This window comes from Bactrocera neohumeralis, chromosome 2 (assembly GCF_024586455.1).
Source record: "Bactrocera neohumeralis isolate Rockhampton chromosome 2, APGP_CSIRO_Bneo_wtdbg2-racon-allhic-juicebox.fasta_v2, whole genome shotgun sequence".
NCBI lineage: Eukaryota > Metazoa > Arthropoda > Insecta > Diptera > Tephritidae > Bactrocera > Bactrocera neohumeralis.
In genome coordinates, this window is record NC_065919.1 from 3,371,313 (window position 1) to 3,393,727 (window position 22,415).

Here is a 22,415-nt window from a genome sequence, read left to right on the forward strand (position 1 = left end):
CCCTGCCTACTGCGTTTTAGCATTTGTAGTACGCGTTAAAAATATTCACGGCATTTGCGGTTGTCACAGATGAAATTTCTCTCCACTTGGCATCTGAATTGTTTGAGTTTTACACTTTGATGCGCTCTTACCTGCCGACTGAGCTGCTTCTTTTATAATTCTTTTTTTTTACTTCGCTTTCGTTGTCTTTTCTACCTTTTGGTTGCTTTTATTTCGCTGATTATGCGGCCGTTTTCTTGTCTGCGCTTGTTTTGAAGAGAATTTCCATAATTGCGCTCGGCAAGCAAAAACAAAAACAACACCAACACTGCAGTCAAATGAAGTGAACGAAGCCGTGCAAAAAATACAAACGAACATACCGGAAAGAACAAAAAATTAAAAGAAAAATGTGCAAAATCAGCGTAGCTAAAATTAAGAAGGACTAAAAGTAAATAAACGCTGAGAATTTGCAAGCAGTGCTAGATTCAGATTCGCGTGCCGTTATTTGTGCTACATAATATAGTGGGTTGCTTTAATCGAAATTTCAAGCTGAAACGGCTCTTTATAATTGTTGCGAAAATATGCGCTTATTACTTGTTGCTTTGTATTATATATAACATCAGCTAACCAACTTTGCTGGCAGTCAAAATAAAGAAATGGAAAAAGCTTTATTTATTTGCTCTCATTTTTTTTTATGGTATTTTTGAAGGCGTTTTTAAACTTTGCACTTGAATAAATTATCTGTACCCTTAAGTAGCGCACACGCGAAGACCTTGGTGTAATTATAATTATTAAAAAAAAGTTGCGTTATTTTAAAGCCATTGAAATTTTAATAAGGAGAAAGTAAACAGTAAAAAAGTAGCCTTCTTTATATTTTTAACTTTGCTGAAGTTTAATAAGCCAAACGTTTTTGCTGAACTTTAACTTTTCTTTTGCCACTTTACGGCTTTTCTTTTTTTCATGTCCACTAATTGGCTTCGCTTGCAACCCTAAAGTTTGCGCGAAGCAACTTAATTTGATCGTGAAGTATTTTGATTTGTTGTTACTGTTGTATACTTAAGAAAAAGTAGAAGATACTCTCCGGAAATGAAAGTATGTTTCATAAAAAAAAAAAAAAAAGTTTTTTGTAAGAAAAATTGTTGAACAATAAGTCGAGCAGCATGTTTAAGCAATTTTTTTTTTCCTTTTTCACAAATTTATTTGAGACTTGAAATAGAAGTTTATAGTAATGCCTTAGATTCGAGTACTTCAAATTATAATAAAATGTATATGTATAATAAACAAAGATCTGACTATGGATTTCACTTAGGCTGGGACTATATTGGCATGCTTCGTTCTTTCAGAAATAAGTAGATACGTTTTTATACCCTCCACAATGGTACATAAAGTTAACCACAAAGTTTGTAAAAGGAAACGTCGGAAACCCTACAAAGTATATACATATGTATAGTATATAATTAAAGGGTGTGACGAGCTGAGTCAACTCCTTAGTTTGTCCCCGTGACCGTCCGGACGGGTCCGTTTGTATATATTTATGCCACAGTTTTTGAGATATCGACAAAAAAAATTTCTTTATAGCTGCTAACATACCTCTACATGGCATCTCTCACTTGTGGGATTCTAAAAATTACCCGCGAATGGCTGCCCAAAGCATAGAAAAGCTTATTCCATTCGATAACACCTTAAAAGTCATTAAGCAGCACGGATGTTACATTCCATTCATAAATTTTTAGGTCATTTGATTTGGCTATCTTAAGAATATATCATAAACAAAATAATTAAATTATACAACACACAATGTTACTCATACGCCCTGTCGCATCCAACTTGTGTTAGCTACGTAAAATACTAAACTTCATAAATGTTCTACATTATTTTATTAATTTCATGAATTGCAAAGCATTATCTTATTATTTAATTATAGCGAGCATTTTAGATTATTTAGATTTCAATGAATTTCAATTAAATTCAAAATCTTTGAAAAGCAATATTGTATGAACAAAGCGACAGTTTTTAAGAAAGGCGAAACTGCTTTCGTCATTCGTGCAAATCATTCTGAAAATACTAGAGCGTTATCTCAGTCTTTCAGTGTTCATTCATATTTTTTTGCATCATTTCTATCACTTGCTTTCAAATTGTAAGCTGCGAGTAAAGAGAAAACCTATTTGCATAAATATATAAATATTATATATGTGTAACAGTAAAATGTTGAGACAAATCTTAGAATTTACATACACTTTCCTCGTTTTCGTAATCTTGTTGTTTACTTCGTTTCCAACAGTGAAATAAGCACAGCACATATGAGCACACATGTGCGGGCACTGTCGTTTATTGGTGAATGCCTGTATGTAGATGCACTTTGTATAATCTACATACATTACCAGCAAGCAAATTGATTTAGAGTTTGTGATGAAATTTTATTTTAAAAATGCATATAAGCAGGTTTCTGCAGAGCTTTAGTGATTTTCTATAAGCAATGTGGAAGCGCTTTTTCCAAAATATTATTGATTTTCTTCCATGCAAAGGAAAAATTGAATTTAAACTGCCGGATTATTGTTTTGCGAAAATATTATTTTCAAGCATTTCATGAAACATATCCAAAAAAGCTTTGTGTAGTATTTTTTTTTTGTATTTAGTAACCCTTGGAAAAAATATCCCAGGCAAAAATATTTCTTAATCATAATTTCATTTATTTTGGTAGATTAATAGGGTAAAAAATATATAAGTGTGACCGCCTCTTTAAACTTCTATGACAATTTTTAAAAGTATTTCTCAATACATGCTTATTTAAAAAAAAAAATAAGCAAACAGGTGGCAACCATTTTATTTATATTTCGCACAGAACAATGTCTTAAAGCCGTCAAATTGTACCAAGTTTCATCATGATATCTCAATTTTTACTCAAGTTACAGCTTGCATGGACGGACGGACAGACGGACGGACAGACGGAGATCCGGATTTCAACTCTACTCGTCACCCTGATCACTTGGTATACATAACCCTATATCTGACTCCTTTAGTTTTAGGACTTACAAACAACCGTTATGTGAACAAAACTATAATACTCTCCTTAGCAACTTTGTTGCGAGAGTATAAAAATGTATGAATAGATGACTAGCCAAGACAAAAACCAACTCTTTGACTTACAGGAATATAGAAATTGTATTAAAATCTGTTTAGGTACAAAGCTTTCGGCGACGGTCGAGAGATCGACATGACTCATTCTGGACGATCTACGACCTCTTCAACTGATGGAAATATTACAAAAGTGAAGGGTATGGGGGTTGAAAATCAGTCAGCAAATGTAAGAGAGATGGCAGGAGAGCTTGATATATCTCGCTAGTCCGTTCGAGTGATTTTGGTGAATATTTTGGGTATGAAACGCGTGCTTGCTCGAATTGTTCCGATAAAGCTGATTTTTTTTTCAAAAAGAGTACGATTGTGACCAAATTTAAAGCCAAAAACGCAATGAATACAATCGATCAACCACCGTATTCAAAGAGAAAAGAATGGAAAACAATATAAAATATATTATCAGAGAGACATGAGGTCATGAGGTGTCTGACGATTGTCGATTACCTTAAAATTCACCGCCAACTGATTTAGAACAAACCACCTTATAGAGAAACCCTTTAAAAATAATATTGAATTCAAGTCTACAAATTGTCTAAATAATATTTTAAAATAAATATTTTCCCTAGTACCAACCATAGCAACCATAAATAGTCACATACATATACACATGCTTGTTAGTCCAAATGCCAAAAATTACTGCTTAGGGAGCAATCTAATAAAATAATTTTTTACGGCCTATGTAGCCCTATCCGTGAATGTCCGCCAGCTGTGCTGCACCTACACGCTAGGCTATTTTTGTCGAACCCAACAGCCGAGCTTTATAGCCTATTTATAGGGGTCGATGCGTACTTTATAACGCATATAGGAATATATGTACGTGTATGTTTGTTAGGCAAATCATTTAGAGTGATTGAGAATATCCGCTCAGCCTAGCAGAAAATAAGAGCGAAATGCGGGTGAAGCAGTAATGGCAAAAGACTCCTTCTCAACGGAAAAAGAAACTAAAAATAGCAAAAACAAAATAATCATATGTTACTTGTTTTGATTTTGGCTAACATTTTCGCACACACATTTGAATGTGTAAATGCGCTGGCAAAGGAAGAATTTCAGTTGTTTGTGCTATTTTCGGAATTGCCAAATTAGGCAGCTGAGGAAGTGAAATTACGAACAAGCGCTGAAAAGTTTCAAGGATTTATTTAAATGTGTAATATAAATCCCTTTTACTTAACAAAGTTACGCACAAGCAAATTAATTTAAGTTAACGGCATAGCAGTATGACAGAAAAGGGCCGTGCTTTCGTTTCAGTCCGGGGCCGCAGCGCTAGAAACGGCAGCAAATTATATTTATTCGAGCGACTTTTTATACTGTGTGTGCAAAATATGTATTTATTTGTATATTTTTAAGTCAAAAATATTGCTTATATTTAAAAAATTTATATATTTTTACAATTTCGGTATGGAACCTACAACCCGAGTGCGAGCAGTTCACTCACCACTTAATACAACTTACAAACACGCGAAATGCGCTAGAAAACTGAAATAAATAACTTTTTATTCCCAAAATATGCGTATCACATGAGTATATATACATAAACACATATGTATATCTAAATATAAGCGCTGGTGGTTGTTGTTGCAGCAAACTGTAAAAGTCGTCGCACATTTCTGTCATATACGCTTACGGAACAGCTGCTTACTCCAGCCAGCAGACAAACTCTTATAAATAGGTACACAAATACCAGTGTGTATGTATGTTAATATTTGTATATATGTACATATATGCATACATATGAATGTGTGGAAAAACATTCTACAGACGCTGGAAGCAACGCGGGTTAACTGAATAAAAACATAAACAAATCCCACGCATGTCTCGTCCTCTCTGCACAAATGTAGGTGCCCCGACACATATGTGTGTGTGTATGTATATTTAATGACACTTAGAAAATTACATATAATTTATATGAACAAACGCACACACATACATACGCAAGTGTACACAAAGTGTGTGTATATAAATTGTTTACGAAGTGACCTCACTGCACGGTGTTTTGAGAGAACGAATGGAGACATATAACACACATGCGTAAATACTTGTATAATATGTACATAGACACATACACATGTGAACTTAGTATATTGCATATAAATAGTTCTTAGTATCCGTTCCTTAAAAATAGTTCCATTCATCTGTATTAAAGTCTCGCTTTGGAGTCACCAGCTTCTTATAGCACTAACCACTATGACCCAGTTATACCTGATTGCTTTGTTTACTTCGAAAGTATGAAATTGCTTTGTACTTTGACCGAGTTTAAAGTTTAAACATATAAACAAACATATGTATGTACCGAAAGACTTCGAAAAATATCGCAACCCTCAAATTAACTGTTATAACGGCACTAAATAGTATCATTTTGCGCTGCAAATTGAAACATTTATGGAACAACACAATCACAGCTAATTAAGCGTCCTAAATAAACACAATCTTGGACGGAAGTTGAATGGTGCTGGTGAAGGAAATATTTAAAGTTTATGATCGCATTCCTCTTCATTTAAACTAATGCAGTTGTTATTGTAGCGGCAGAGTTCTACTGAGTTGACAGCCCTTGACCGATTAAAAATCCTGGTTCGTTCCGGTTGCGTAGACCCAACAGTTGTGGAAATGGTCGTTACTTGTGCACTCCAAAATTACACAACAATCCAAAGAAATTTTTGATGACGACATTTCGACCTCAAAAAGCAATGCAAAACCATTTGAAATCTTGTCTCTTTAAAAGAGTGTAGTCTGACTTGTCTACTTGCCATATTAAAGCCAAGTTCTCTTGTAAAAAGTATACATGTCAAAACATAATAGAGTAAATAGGGGTATCATACCTATTAAAGTGGTATAATAGTCTGCTATTCTACTGCTATTTAGTGATGTAATTTATGCCAGAAAATTATGCCTGTTGCTTGTTCGCAACGCTAACTACATAGGCTTTTGACACCAGAAAACAGCTATACTATATTAATACGATTTTTACATGACTAACATAGAATAAACTACTAGAAATTCTATGAACTATAAAACCGACTTTTTGTTGTATTTAAAGAAAAGTGTATATTGATAAACAATTTTGCACAATTCTTGTAATTAATACAATAACTTTCGATATACATTCGAAACTTTATTTATCTTACATATGAAAACTTTTCCGCAATTTGGCAATTGATGATTTGGCAACACTTGTTGGTCCTCATCGCAAGTAAAACTCGCAGTATTTGTTAATGTTTCGTTGCCAAAACGAAAGCGCTAATTTGGGTGCAGTAAGCCTTATATACATATATAAGAATACATTAAATATATATATATATGTAACCCTAAAAAATATCACAGAAATAAAGCTGCAAACTTGTCAAGAATTATAGCACTCTACAACAAGCAATTCCGCCAAAAATCTAACTAGTCCGCAGTCAGCAGGCTTATACCAGTTGAAGACGTCCTTTCCAATATTTAAGACGAGTTGTTTTTCCACAATCAAGCTTTATACATATTTCACCTGTTTTTTAATTAGTCTGAAATGACATCCCGACGGCATTAACCTCGAAAAACTATTGTGTGTTAATGTATATAAAAACCAGTTAGTTAACCAGTTATACATTTGATATATAGCATACTGATTTCGAAGTAATTTGTTATTAATTTATTTCTGTACCGGGATAATATTCTGTCGTTGTTGTTTTAGTTTAGTGGTTGTTACTTATTCGATGATAACTGCAAAGTTATTGCTTTAGTTTTGCTGCCACCATGGCACATGTTCAAATGGCTCTATTCCGGTACTTTGTTTAGTTGGCGCTAGATTAATTACGGCTAACACGGAAGGCGATAAATTTGTTAACTTTCGCCTATTTGTGGATGGGAGAGAGAAATCACACATAAATTATTAGGAAATTGCAGTGTTGTTTGAAGGGCTTTGGAAGACACATAAGCATAAAAAACCGCTATACATGATACTATAACGCAATCTTATATTTTTGAATACCAAAACTGTTGAAAAGTAAATAAAAACAAAAAATATTAAAAAAAAAAGTGTGTGAAAACTTACTTTGAACACAAAATCGAATCCAATCCTTTTCTGATACATCTGATAAAGCACAGTCATCTTTAAATAGCGTACTTATAACTAGTTTGGGATCCAAACTATTTGGTATACAAAATCTTACTTGATATAGGGGCCAGAAAAGTCTAGAAGAAAAGGCAGAACTTACTACTTAGCAGAACAAAAATAAAATTCCTCAACCATCAAAAACACTGAAATAACATTCTATACCCATATGTATACAGGATCTAAAAACTATCTTGAGATTATCTATCATACTTCACATTCTACCGCATTGAAAATATATTATATGAAGTATGTATAACACACTCATATAAATATTAGTAACGCAACTGGCAAGTTAGGCGTCTTAAGCACGATATTTTCATATTTTCCTTCTGAAATGCATTAAGAAAAATTTCAACTACTTAATATGGCACTTAGGTGTGGTGTGGTATGTAAATTTGCTCTGCCTTAGAAATATACTAAAAAGCATTTGCATTAGTGCAAATGGCTCGTAAACATATGCTACGTGTAAATTTTACAGCTTTTCTCACACTAAACACATACTTTCACTTAGCACTTAACGCTTATTTAACGCTAGTGAGCTTACCTCCGACGCTGCTCCCCACTCCGTTAAGCAACCGATGACATATCACTATAGTATACTCGTACTCGGAAATCGCTATGCTCTTGCTTAATCGCCTTTTATGCTGTAGTGTAAATTATGTATGTGTATGTGGCTCAATGTTAGATGCGGGACTAACTACTAGCTTAGTTTAATAAGTTTCATGCATCGTCGCTGCAGCTTTCAGGTGTCAATGTGTGAGTAAAGATAGCTTTACTGCTGTTGAGTGAAGATTGCAGCTGACTTAAGTATTTACTGGTGTCTACGTATCGCTTAAGGAGGGCAAATATAGAAGCGTCTATCATTACTTCTGGCAAGCAGAAAGTTACATTTCTTGGAGATGGGAAGAGAGTAGGTGCCATTTTGCTTTACTAGTAAAGATTTTAAATGTCAGTGCCTTAAAATTTAGGCTTTTCAAATCTGTGTTTTATGAAGGATTTTCTTGTTGCCATTAAAAAGTTGAGGTTATGTGCAGTAATCGAAAATATCCTAACCACATTCCTTGAAATTGACTGATGAATTCTTAAGTGAATCATAATATCATGAGTGTCATGATAAACATGCAAATCATACAAATTTTTGCTGAAGGAATATCTGACCATTTCTGATTGGTAGTTTTTAAACATGCGTAATGTACCAGGAATATGCAGTTTGATTTGAGAGAGAGCACCTTGAATAAATTTTTCATCAAAATAAAAGTTACTCTACATTTACACTACACTACACTCTACATAATCCAAGTGTAGCCTGGTTGTGCCGTAAATCAACCAAAAAACCTTTTTGACTAAACTATGAAAGGCACACCCAAAGTCTCAATTAGGAATAATCAGAGCTCATTTAGCAGTGTTACGTTAATATTGAATAAAAACGGGTGAATAAGGTATATTTAGTTAGTTCGCTCTGGTCTACCTATCGTTGAAGAAAGGATAGACCAGAACCGTCACATAAGTCTGGTCGAACGATGGATTCTACATTTTACTGTCAACAGCCGATGAGATTAAAGCAAGCAATCGAAAAAAATGGTCAGAACTGATCAACGGAAAGGGCTTCGTTCCATCAGGACAACGCTAAACCACATAAGTCTTTGATGTCGAACGATGGATTCTAGCATTTTACCTTGCATCATCGGACTATCATTTATTTTGGTCAATGCAGAAATCCTTTAATGGAGTAAAGTTGACTTCAAAAGAAGCCTGTGAGAATTACTTGTCGCAGTTTTTCGCGGAGAAACCGGAAAAGTTTTACACTCATGAAATAATATATCTAGAGGAAAATTGGCACAAAAAAGTGGTCGACCAAAATCGTAAATATTTGCTTATTTATTTATTAGTATACAAAAATATGTTGAAGTTGGATTAGAAATACGAAAAGACTTTTTCGACTACCCAATATATCTTCCCTTCTTTAAAAAATAAATACGTATTTGGTATTATTACCGCCAAATTGAATTACCGTACTGTTCTGCATATTTAATTAATAATAATGGTCAATTTTAATTTCCCACTTCGTTTAGCTTGCTTTACTTTGTCGATTCTTTATGCTTACCACCATTATTTACGCTTAATGAAAAGTATTTTCACTCAAATCTAACAGCTCATAATTTATAAATGTATATAGAAGTCTAGGCTGCAGCTGTCAATAAGTAAACCATCAAGATATATTAACTTTATATTATATTAACTCTTATCTAAGTGCTACTCCTGCTGCTGTCGGTCTTTAGTACTACTTTAGCTGCTTTCAAATGGTATTTTCAAAAATTAGTTTCGCCTACTCCTTATTCGGTTAATACAATTTGCTTTGCATCAATGATTTTTCGGCCCTTTTTGATTACCTTACTGCTTGCTTTCTTTGCTAGCCTAATTCCTGTACTTTAATTTTATCTCTATGCGCTTGTGTTGTGTGGCCCTTTTACTACCACAAGTTCAATTGGGTTAATTGAATTTTCAATGCGCCTAATAATCCCCTTGGAACTTCTAATTTGTTTACCCCTTTGCTATACCTATTGCCCGGTGGGTCTGGCTTTTGTTGTCTGCCTTACAGTTTTGAAGCTCGCAGATATGCAAGGGTGCCATAAATTGTTGGCATTAAAGTTAGGCTGGTTATTTTCCGTTAAGCTAATTTTATTTTTACATTTTGCAAGGCATTAATTTGCGAGGACATAGACCTTATCAATCTAATGCAAAAACATATTTACTTCCAAGAAAATTTGTAGTAAATTACAAAAAAATAATCCAAAAAAATCAAATAAAGATTACATACAAATGGCGCCATTCCATAAATTTACACATGTGTGTGAGTTACACAATATCACACCTCACATCAACCTACCATAATTCAATCTCGATTTACAAAATTTTTCTGCCGAATCATAGCCAAGAGATTAACCTTAATTCAGATAGTCAACACCTAAATCGACAGGGTTTTTAAAGTCAGCAAGTCATCGCCATTAAATCCATCAACCGCATTTGCACCGCCACCTTTGGAATCGCAGTTTTCGAGTCGGTGCTCAAAAACCTAATTTCAAAACTCAACGCTGGACATGCAAAGCCAAAAGGCTGTAGCGAAACAGTTCGTACAGCAACAACATTATTGCTCATCATAAATGCCAAGCCCAAAAGCCAAAAGGTATCGATTCCGCACACGCACACACACATAAACAAATGCAGACGGTTCGATGGTGGAATATGCAAATCTGTGCTGAAACCCTCACATATATGCCTTACACATACACATGCATATGCATACCAATACATTCCAGTGTACGCATATTCACACTTTAATAATACATTTGTGTTGCGAAACGTGCAGTCACGTGAGCCAATGATTTGTAGCTGCTCTCCAAGCTTACATGGTTTACATATCACAGAGCATAAATCGGCGAGTGTCAGATTGACCTTTTCGCAATAATATGAGTGATTTACCGATTTCAGTAGCATAATTTTGAATGTAGTTGTGTATATTGTAGATAAGCTGGGAACTCACTAGGCCTGCATATGGCCTGTTTTGTGCTTCTTCTCTGGGCAATTTATTGTCTTCTTTAAATGTCAAGCGGTTTGGTTCGAGTAGTTGGAAAATAAAAACAGAATCAGAAATATTTTTTTTATTAATTTATTGTTAGACTTCCTGAATTGTTTGATATACAGATCAGAAATATTTTTTTTATGCATTAATTTATTGTTATGTGATCCGGATTAGAGAATACGGATAGAGAATGACAAGGCACATTTCTAAATTGTTTGATAAATAACTTTGCGGGAACTTAACCGGTTAATCTTTCAGGTACTTGCACACAAACGATATGTCATGCTTTCATTTGGACCTTAAGCATAACCCATCAATATCCTGTAGACTCTCAAATTGAAGCTACTTACAAGTATATAAGAAAGTACTCAAAACCTTACATTCCTACGACAATCTAATCTAAACAAATGTTCCACTATATTCGTAAGCTCAGGTCAAATTTGAATAAAATAATGCCTAACATAAACTAACCTTATTACTGAAATAGCAAATTGATGCACAATCGCAGAAACACGCACAGCTGCGCTTGAGTCTTATTGCTGGTGAAATGCCTGGTCTCTTGCCAACTAGTAAATAAGTTCAGCCACAGTTTGCGGCTTCTTAGGCCTGTGAAAACTTTTGCTTTTGAAAACTCAACGAAAACTTGATAATTTGTTGGCAGCCACAGAAAAATGTGTTGAGTACCATTTTCACGCCCAATTTTTCTGCAAAAGAGAAAATAGATAAAGGCGAAAAAAGAAAAGAATGAGAACATATAGTATATTAAAGGGGCTGAAAGCTCTTTGGCCTTTAGTGAGATCGTAAATGGAGTGATATACCAATAAGGAGATCAAAATGAAAAAAATGGCTGGTTTGAAGGCCTCGATGATTCACTTGATTGACTTGTCTAGATGGAGATTATGTCGAAGAATAAGGTATGAACCAGAGAAATGATTTTCCAATGTTAAGACAAAGGCTTTAATGAGAATGAGCACTTTGTAGTCAGCAACTTTAAAAATCATGAATATACGTTAAAATCCCGTAGCTGCTCAAACCAACCTTGTGTGAGTATAATCAGAGGCATATTAACATCTGTCACCTATTAATTTATAAATTAAACAAGTGTTGAATTTATTTCTTAACGAAATGATTGCTCTTCCTTAGCTCGTTGGCAACGCTGCTGCAACGTAATAAGACTTAATTAGCCTCACGTCTGCGAGTGGCAGCATTAATCTGAGCTAACCAATGCTCGGCAAATAAATCTTTGAAAGAACAGCAAGTAATCAACAGCTGTGCATATTATTGATTAAAATAAAGCTAAGACTATATAGGTACGATTCTGCAAGCACAATGCTCAATAACAGCAATGAGAACCAAATGCTATTAACGAATAAAATAAAAACAAAAAAAAAAACAAAGAATAATAATACTAATATTTAATTACGAGAAGAAAAAGAAACTTTTTAACCTTCTACACATCAGTATGAAGAGCAGCAATGAGAACAAGAGAAAAGTGAGCACATTATGTTGCCCATCAAACACCTATCCTACATTGTTGCTGCTCGCTAAAGGGTGATACTTCAAGTCAATTTGTTTTTTTGCCATGTTGGCCACTTAGGCACACATTTCTCAGACTTCTACGTCATTGGCTGGGCACAAGTGTTGATAAATCGCAATTAATTGCAACTCATGAGGCACAATTACGCACACAATTCACGTGCCCGACAATGCTTGAGGTATACCGCACAACGGCAACCTCGAGCAGGAAAGAGAAGGCACACAGTATTAAGTGGTATTTCATGGAATAATTTGAGGTACTCACAGCCCTTTGCATGATATGATCGATGAGTGCTTGCTGAATGGCTGTGGGTACGACTTAGTCTACTGTTAGGCCTCAAATTGTGAGTATGAGCAACGCATTTCGAAGATGCCTTAGTAGGCTGAAAATACATTTCATCCAAATATTGCTGAAAATAATGCTCTAGAAAGAATCTTGAATTTTATAGTAGTAATTATTATTCAAATTAGGAGTTAAATTAGAATATTGCAGTATGGGTATTTAGTTATTACAGTTAGCTGATTAGTAACTTAACCCATTTTTCATATTAGTGTCTTAATTAGAATCATCCCTTGTACAATCGTTTGTGTTTTAAAATTTATAAAATATTAAGTCTGTGATTATTATTATCCTTTGGAAGGTACCACTAAATAATTAGTAGTCACGCAAACTAAATATAAAATTGGCTAAATAATAGATTAGAATACGGTTTTACTACGGCTAAGTACTATAGAATGGGCTAGGAAAGAGCTGTAAGAATAAATGGTTTCTTTTCATACTATTATCACTCAGATACCATCTTTAGGGACTTTGCGGCATATATCACGCTGCGCAAAGTAAGCACAAAGATATTTCAAAATTATCGCTGAATCACTTTCAACGCACTCACTTTCTGACGAAAGATTCTTTTAAGTTCTTTTATTATAAATTAAATTCAAATACGAATAAAATCCCATTAATCACGCTGTAAACACGTTCAATAACCTTTTCAATCAAATATTTTATTTGTGAGCTTTATGGGAGCTTATTATGGCTTGTGAATACACTCAACTCCAATCAAATGCGTAAATTTATGCTGCTTGTACTCATGTGTGCTCGAATTTATGTGATATGTACTACCGAACTCGTAAGTACTCGTAAAAACATTCAATTTGAATTGCGCGATTTGTAGTGATGAGCTGCCAAGGCGCTTGACAATGATGGATGGGCGTTGTGTCTGACGTTTTGACTGAATTTTCACTGCAATGACGACGCTTTAGTGCAGTGCTTTCGACGCTGCTCTGCATTTGCATGCTTATTATGGTGTGTGTGTGAGCGTGCCGAAAATCTTATAGAAAATGAATTGTCAACAAATAAGATTGAAGGGGAATATGAATGAATGAAAGCATGAATATTAAATCGAGCGATGAAAGGGGCAAAGGCAAAGCAAAAGCTCTTTTTTCTCTAGTATTTGAACGAAATGGTTATGGTAAAATATTTTTAATTAATTCTGGAAGTATTTATGAAGTTAAGGTCAGTAGCATAACTGCAGATAACATTAACAATTCGCAACGGGAACATAGAGAAATTAGGGTGACAACTAGTAAAATGGAGCACACAAGATTTTCATGTGCGTAGTCTTTTTTGGAACATTTTATTTCCAGTAAAAGATAGGAATAAAAAGAACTCACTGCTAAAATTATTCTAGCCTTCTGCGCTGATGAAACCTAAAAATAAAGAAATCTTGCTTAACTAAAAGATATTCTCCGTAGAATGACCTACGATCACAAAAAAATCAAAAAAGGCAAAATGGCAGCTTTTTTACCTTAATTTTTCGTTGCTTTCGATTTTCGATCTGATTAAAAAATCAATAGGTCATTGTATCTACAGAATAAGAAGGAAAAAATTACATGATGATAGAATCATTTGTTTTAGATTTATTACTGCAGCAAATTTGAAATATCCTCTTTCGACAAAAATTCGTTCAAAAACAAACTGATGGAGCTGATAGATCTGAGCGGCTTCCCTTCAATTGGCTGTAAATCAAAAAATATTTGATATATCGTTTTGAAATTTTAGTACGTTATTTTTTAAGATATAAGTTAAGGAAATATGAAAAAAAAAGAAAAATCGATTTTTTTTGAAATATCACACTAGGCGTGCCCTTTAATTACAAATATTGTGCAGTCGCAAAAGTCTTTTCGTATTTTGTCAATAGATGGAGACGATGCTGTATAAGTTCGTGTAGCCCAACAATGGTTCGCTCGCATCCGTTGTGGAAATTTCGAAAATGTGATTTACACTGATGAAAGTTTTACACTGATGGAATAATGTCTCTAGCAAAAAAAATGCAAACAATGGTCAACCAAAATGGGAGATATTTGTTTATTAATTTATTGGTATAAATATTAAAAAAAATAAGTCGAAGTTTGATACGAAAAGACCTTTTCGACTTCCCAATATTGTGACCCAATAAAACGTGCGGGGTGTTATGATGTGCAACCATAATTAAATAATTAAATTAAATTTAATTTAATTCTATTTTATCTGTATATAGTAGTTTCCTTCATTTGGTCCGTTAAAAGCCCCACAGCTAGGGAGAGGCTAGCCTTATTGAGGCCAAAGATACTATTTAATTTTTTGCCATCGATCTTGGGCCAAAACACTTTTGCGACAGCGCATGTACCGATTCTATCCCAGCGCTGACCAAGCTTCCTTGAAGCTCAGCTATTTAGTAGTAGACCGCAAGAGGATACGGGAGCACCGATCTGCTCCCATTCTACCGATAGCGGCCCAAGGGTGCCCTTCTTTTCTAGCTCATCAGCAAGGTTTCAACAGTTTTCTGCGATTCCGCTGTGGCTTGGCACCCATACCAGTCTTATCACAAAGTCATTCGATGCTATTGATAGCGAAGTTAGGCACTCTTCGACCAGCCTTGAACGCACTGTAAATGAGTTCAGTATATTTCTGTACTCAAAATGCTTTTGGATTTTTCAACCAATTTTGAAATATTTTATTTTAGCCAAATATGCCTACATCACAAACAATTATTTAAAGTTATGCCCTCGGTCACTAAACACAATTAGAGACATTGCATTTTCTGCCGAAAATAACACGAACAACGGCAATTTGCACGGTATGCTTTTTGCCATTTTCAAAATTTCATAACAACATACCGTTAAAACCATGTACATACTCATATTCATACATATGCAAATGTATACATGTATATTTGTATGCAACCTTGTACCAACATTTTAACTTAGCTGCAAGTGCGCTTTCAGGCGCGACGGCTGACAGCGATTAAACCGCAGGTCGACATGGCAAAATCAACTAAATGACTGCGCGTTGCATAACCGTCCGGTAATATTTGCTGCAATTGCTGCTATGGGCAAACTAGTGCGCGCTGTGAGGTGTTCTTGTTAATGTTACCACCAAAATGATTTTCCGTTAGGTGGGCAAAAAGTTCATTCTTTATGAGGAACATTTATTATTGAGGGCTTTTTAAAAGCAGTTTGCGTAAAAATTGAGTTATATGCTTGACTTGTAAATCAGTTACATAACAGGTTAATATTAAGAATTGAATTTTTCAGCAAACTCTTTTAGCTACAGTGCTGTCTAAGTGATCCTCTCTCTTGCATGGATATTTCCACGATATAACAGACCCGCGTTAATTTCGTATTTAATATCGTTGGAAAACGCAATATATTTACTGAATTTAAATACCTTTAATTAAGCATCTAATTTTACAAACTTTAAAATACTATTAAATAATAACCCCTTCATCCGTCCTCCTGACATTAAATTTTTAACACGATTATTTTCAAGCTGAATCTTTGACATGAAGGTTAATTACTCTTTGTATGTGTGTTTGTTGTTCTAGCTTTCCATAATTATATTAATTAATAAATAAACAGGCGTACAAAATACACAAGCAAGCATAATTGTAAGTGTCAATATTAACTGTTGGTATGACTTGTTTCCAGTTGAATTAATTTAAATTTTTTTTTATGTTAATTACAAAATGAAAAATATTTTCGATTTTGTTTTTGTTGCATTTTGAGTTACGTAATTCTTTTAATAGCTTTCGACAGCACGAAAAGGAGCTGCCTTTATGCCGCGATGTCCCGCAAAACTAATACGACTGTGTAAACTGACGTTGAGCGACACCAAAAGCTCCGCCGGGATTGGGAAAGACCTCTCCGAGCCGTTCGATACCAAACGGGGTTTCAGACAAGGCGACACCCTATCGTGCGACTTCTACAATCTGCTGCTGGAGAAAATAATTCGAGCTGCAGAACTTAATCGAGCAGCTACAATATTTTATAAGAGTGTACAGCTGCTGGCGTATGCCGATGATATTGATATCATTGGCCTCAACACCCGCGCCGTTTGTTCTGCTTTCTCCACGCTGAACCAGGAAACAAAGCAAATGAGTCTGGCAGTGAACGAGGGCGAGACGAAATATCTCCTGTCATCAAACATACAGTCGTCGCACTCGCGACTTCGCTCTCTCACTGTTGACAGTCATAACTTCGAAGTCGTAGATAATTTCGTTTATCTTGGAACCAGCATAAACACCACCAACAATGTCAGCCGGGAAATCCAACGCAGGATAACTCTTACCAACAGGTGCTACTTCGGACTGAGTAGGCAATTGACAAGTAAAGTCCTCTCTCGACGAACAAAAACCAAACTCTATAAGTCACTCATAATTCCCGTCCTGCTGTATGGTGCAGAATCTTGGACGATGTCAACAACGGATGAGTCGACGTTGCGAGTTTTCGAGAGAAAAGTTCTGCGAAAGATTTATGGTCCTTTGCGCGTTGGCCACGGCGAATATCGCATTCGATGGAACGATGAGCTGTTTGAGATATACGACAACATTGACATAGTTCAGCGAATTAAAAGACAGCGGCTACGTTGGCTAGGTCATGTTGTCCGAATGGACGAAAACACTCCAGCTCTGAAAGTATTCGACGCAGTATCCACTGGGGGAAGCAGAAGAAAAGGAAGACCTCCACTGCGTTGGAGGGACCAGGTGGAGAAGGACCTGGCTTCGCTTACAATCTCCAATTGGCGCCAAGAAGAAACGACTGGCGCGCCGTTGTTAACTAAATAAAGAATGTGTAGAATAAGAGCTTTTTGAAGCAATCCTTTATATTATTCAGATAAATATATTATCTTGTTGAGGAAACGTAGGTTAGGTTAGGTTAAACTGGTAAATCAATTAGTCAAGCACAGAATAGTTTGGTTCTTTGCGATACCAGATGGAGTTCACTTGCTAAGTCCAAGAGGAGTAGTTATCGTTTAGGATGTCTGTGCTTGACGCGAATTTTAACAGACTCTGCGGCCTCACCATTGATACCGCCTCCAGTGTTTCATACCATGGGGACCCCAGATGCTTACAGCGTAGTCTTTGCCAATGCGGATCAAGTGCAAAAGAGATGCTCCATTTTTTCCCTAGTGCCCTGCTCTAAACATTTCCTGCAGTCTTCTTGAGAAAAGGTAAATATTAAAATAATTTACTGGTTAGGGGTCTTTTGAATAGCATAATCAATCCAGTATTGCTATTTAGTCTCTTATCAGCCTCTCTCTTGTACTAATCAGCACAAAGAAAGCGTGAATCCATACAAAAGCGGTTTCTGCCATATCTAAAAGAATAATTTATTTAGAAGAGTTGTGCTTGATTCTGACTACCCGATACACTGCGTGGTGGAATTTTCTGGTTCATTCGATATGTATACGCATGTTTGTATTGTTGTAAATAAACACAAATATTTGCACACTGTTGTTGTTTCTTTTTGTCGCTCGACATTGCGTTGTATACTTATGACCGCGTAAGCACCTCGGTCTTTAAGTCTACAACAACTTGTTTGTTGACATTTTTTCTATTCCGTCATCTTATACACACACACATGTGTTTCCAAGTGCGATTGTATTTACGCATACATACACACGTATTCATAAATTTATCTTTGCTTATACAGAGTGTCTTCATTATTTAGCCCAAATAATGTTATTGTTATTGTTTTACTAATACATAGTCGCTGTTATTATGAAATTTGTATCTATAGCTTAAGCATTCCGCTACAAATTGCTGTAAGTGAGTATGTGTGTACCGTCGTGTGTTCTAGTGTTATTGTCTTTGAGATGGTTGTCATATATTTCGCTCGTAAATAATGCGTGATATCCACTCAGGCGACTGGCTACAGCGCCGAACAACCATCTCTGAAGATTCGAAGAGCCGCAGTTGATGGCAGACAATTGAGATATTTGCTTGGATATTTTCCCACCCAACAAATTTGCGGATTTCGCTAAGTATTAATGCTACTACGAAAGCTTACGCATAGAACATATGCAGCTTGTATATATTTTCACTTTTATAATCGGACTGTTTTTATACCCTGAACAGGGTATATTAAATTTGTCAAGAAGTTTGTAACACACTCAGAATAAAACGTTGGAGACCCTATAAAATATATTCATATACATTATGTTTTATATTTTAAGACTTGGCAACCCTAGTGGCGCAATCTGGCAACTCACAACTTTATCGTACAGTTTGACGTTTTGACATACGAACTCAATTTGTGTTGTTTACAGTAACTTAAAATATTCATTACGGCCAAAAAACTTAAACACAATCTCGAAGATTTTCGTGCGATTATTTTGTTACAACTTTCAAAGTGGATTAACTCAGCCACAGTCCACTGATGAACTTAGTTAATTTTTGGCGATGAAGCTTCATCAAGGACCAGTGTTTATAGAGGAATGGTGAATTCAATCGATGTCATAGATTATTCCAAGATAAATATCGTGAAGGCCATCCAAATTCAGTTTTTGTTCCGGAAATATTGATTCTGTACAGTTGTCCTTCAAAAAATCATGAAAATCAACAGTCAAAGACGGATTCCTCTTCACCACAAAAGTGTGAGCTCTCACACATCGAATAAATCGAGATATCCATCTGAAATTTTGCACATGTTCTTTTCTCAGAAGTATTCCAAAAGACGATTAATGTTCGTTTCGATATTCTTGAACCTAGTCTTGAGAATAGAAGAGCTTTGGTGCCGGAGATACTCTATGTTACATTTTTTCTGAAACAAAATGTAAGTTGATAGAGCCTTGCTTAATTTTTTTTCTTCCAGCGTTTATGTTATATATTGAAAGCTTTAAAAAGCTTAAAAATCAGAGGTCAAGCGTATGCACTCCGGCTGTACTTAACATTAGCCTATGTGTGGCTAATACACCAGACAGTTGCTCGAATTAGTTTCATGCCGTTGAAAACAGTTATTGCCAATAATGTACAAAATAAATAAATAAATAAAACCTTTTGCTTGCATATCAAATTGTACAAAAGTGAGCAGTTTGCCCTTTCTGGGCGGCATCGCCACTTTACAGGCGCTCTCGCATATAATTCCCATATTTTATTTGCATTCATATAATCAACGGCACGCTTAAATGTTGCCAACGCACCTAAGTGGTACTCATTTTCATTTGTTGATCCCTGTGATTATCCTTTTTTCCTACAATCGCGACGTAGACAATATTGTTGTTGCTAGCAACACTCCTGCTGTTCACTAACTTTCAAGCCAACACACAGCAGTCGGCCGAAAACTAGAAACAATGTTAAACTTAACAAGACATATTTTGGCTAAGCACAACAAAGGCGAGCTCAGCGTGGCCACCAACACATATAAATACTCGTACATACAAGTATACCATGTATTACATATATGGAACCAGCTGGGGGCGTGCGAAGATTGCGGTTGCCTGCTGACAACCTCAAATTTGCCTCAATTACGAAAAGCGAAGGCTATGCCCAGCAGACACACCCAAATAAGTTTATAGAAATATGCATATCTGTGTGTGTGTATGTATGAAAAAGATATAAACACTCGTATAGGCATGCATGAAACTTTTTTCTCAAAAGGCGACTAAGAACTTCAATATAAGCGGACACACACATGTATGTATGTATGCATGTATTTATGTGTGTTGGTGAGATAAGAGGCATGTATAAATATTCCACTTGACAGCACTTGCCTTGACTGCCTGCTGCTTTGACACTAAATACTGTCGGATCACAGGCGCACTCACAGCCACAATGGTCCACACCTCTCTATGGGAACCAAAAAGGCGATTTCGGATGTAACGCAGCTGCGGAAACATCTTCAGCGCCACTGTTGAAGATTCTTTCTTCTATAGTTTATTTGTTATGCTTGTTGGTCACCTTTCGTTTGTTGCTTTTTGTATTCTTGGCGCTTGACCGCTTCGGAAAAATGAAGTATTGTTCGCAAATAAATACATATGTACATGTGTGGTAGATCACACACATACATATGCTCGTGTGTACCGTAATGTGCGCGTTCTTGCGCGTTTCATTTATAATTGAAGCTGCCTAATGCATTTTAATGAGGTTTCACGAACTATCGACACGCTGCCCGAATGCGTCCAGGCAGTTGACGGCTTTGCAAAGAGAAAGTGTCGAAAAATGTCTCTTTGTTGAACAATTTTATGCTTGCAAAAAACTTTTTTTTTACAAATTATAGAGTATGGATTTTTTTTTTTACAGTTCTTTATAAATTTCAAGTTTATTATATGATAAGCAGCTGAAAATTGGTTAATTACGGAGGGAAATGGAATATTGTGTTAATTTTCACACTATTTGCATATATTTTTTCACAAGTAAAGGGTGTTTTATTGGACATATGGAAGTTTTTAAAAGCATAGCTGTCAAACCAACTGTCAAAGTAAAAAACGTATCTGATTTCAGTACTTACATATATCATTGAGTACTTATGTATATATTAGCTGGCCTTTGTCCCTTACCAACGTGGAAGAAAGACCTTGACCTAGATCCAAATAAAATTCAACAATCAAGGATCCTGTCATTGGTCAAAAGTTCCTTAAAACAAAAGATTACAGTTGTTGCCGCGACTGTACTTCGAAGCGTGCGTGCACCGACTGGATTCGGCACAGGGCATTTCTATCTAACGAACGAGCGCTGGTCAGTTGTCTCCGAGCACTTGGAGAGTCAGGACAAACATTTTCGCGCGACGTGTTTTTGTGGGTGGGGCAAGCCGAAAATGCAGCGTTCGTTAGAGCAGAGGTACGCGATTAAATTCTGTGTGAAACTCGGTAAATCTGCGACAGAGACGTTAGATATGAAAAAGCAGGCTTACCCAGATGTTGCTTTAGCAAAAAGTGGTGTGTTTCGGTATCACCAGGCTTTTTTGTAGGGCCGGGAAGAGGTCGCTGATGAAGACCAACTTTAACATCAAAGGCATCGTCCACCATGAATTTGTTCCTCCTGGAAACGAAGGGTCAATCGGGTTCGACAAGACATCGCATCCGATTGGAAGTTGCACCACGACTACGCCCCGGCTCACGTCGCCTTTCTTCCTTACCTGGAAAGGCCGATGAAAGGGGATCTAAGCAGCATGCACCTCGCCTCCCAAGGCTATTCCGGAGAATGCTTTCCGTGACGCCTTCGATGCTTGAAAATCGCACTGGCAACGATGCATCGATGCTGAAGGAGCCTATGTTTAAATGTTTACACTTGAGTTTGTGTATTATTAAATCTAACCCTTGAAAAATACTATACTACATGTTAAATATTTTTTATCCTTTCTCCAAAAGAGTCTCTAAACTACCAAATACACAAAAACTTACAAAGAAAGACGCAATCAATTTGAATAAGCAAATTTGTAATAAAGACTTGCTTAAAATATACAAATATACATATAAATTCATATGTGCAAGGTAAACAGTGTGAGCATTTATTTCTTAATCTTTAGCTGCCAGCAACAGAAGCACCCACATACACATATGATAAACTTTCTTAGCTATTGCCACAGATACGAGTACAGACAGAAGACCGCCACAGCACTCATCGCGGCTTAGGTACATGTGATCACAGATAAATTCAGCAAATAAGCCGGTGAATATTTAGGTGTAGAAAATACGAAACTTTTCTCTTGCGCCGTCATCTTGATACTTCCAGATAAACACCTCCGCCAAGCAGCTCGCACACAGATTGCCACGGTGATAAATGTCGCGGAGAAGCACATAGCAAACGACGGAGACGGAGAAAAAACAGTTAGCCCACACAG

General features: G+C 35.9%; 1 protein-coding gene across 1 annotated transcript in view; it reads right to left on the reverse strand.

Annotated features, from left to right (window-relative positions):
• The window catches only part of LOC126751150 (uncharacterized), a 95,495-nt gene that overhangs the window by 64,756 nt on the left and 8,324 nt on the right, over positions 1 to 22,415 (reverse strand). The window lies entirely within an intron of this gene.